This window comes from Ipomoea triloba, chromosome 16 (assembly GCF_003576645.1).
Source record: "Ipomoea triloba cultivar NCNSP0323 chromosome 16, ASM357664v1".
Classification (NCBI taxonomy): Eukaryota; Viridiplantae; Streptophyta; class Magnoliopsida; order Solanales; family Convolvulaceae; genus Ipomoea; species Ipomoea triloba.
Genome location: NC_044931.1, coordinates 11210626 through 11211410, shown reverse-complemented (window position 1 = coordinate 11211410; position 785 = coordinate 11210626).

The window sequence follows — 785 nt, the reverse complement described above, 5'->3', positions numbered from 1 at the left end:
GAAGACTTATACTCACAACCGTGTGGAAGACATATACCCATTAGCTAGTGGCAGAAACTTATTCCCACCACCGTGTGGAAGAAATGCATACTCACTATGCAATGGAAGACTTATACCCACCACCGTGTAGAAGAGATATACCCATAAGCCAGTGGAAAACTCATATTCCAACCGCTCTGTGGAAGAAATGCATACTCACTAGGCAATGGAAGACTTATACTCACCACCGTGTGGAAGACATATATACCCATTAGCCAGTGGCAAACTCGTATTCCCACCACCGTGTGGAAGAAACGCATACTCACTAGGCAATGGAAGACTTATACTCACCACCGTGTGGAAGACATATACCCATTAGCCAGTGGCAGACTCGTATTCCAACCACCATGTGGAAGAAACGCATACTCACTAGGCAATGGAAGACTTATACTCACCACCGTGTGGAAGACATATACCCATTAGCCAGTGGCAAGCTCGTATTCCCACCACCGTGAGGAAGAAATGCATACTCACTATGCAATGGAAGACTTATACCCACCACCGTGTAGAAGACATATACCCATCAGCTAGTGGCAAACTCATATTCCAACCACTGTGTGGAAGAAACGCGTACTCACTAAGCAATGGAAGACTTATACTCACCACCGTGTGGAAGACATATACCCATTAGCCAGTGGCAGACTCGTATTCCAACCATCATGTGCAAGAAACGCATACTCACTAGGCAATGGAAGACTTATACCTACCACCGTGTGGAATACATATACCCATTAGCCATTGGCAGA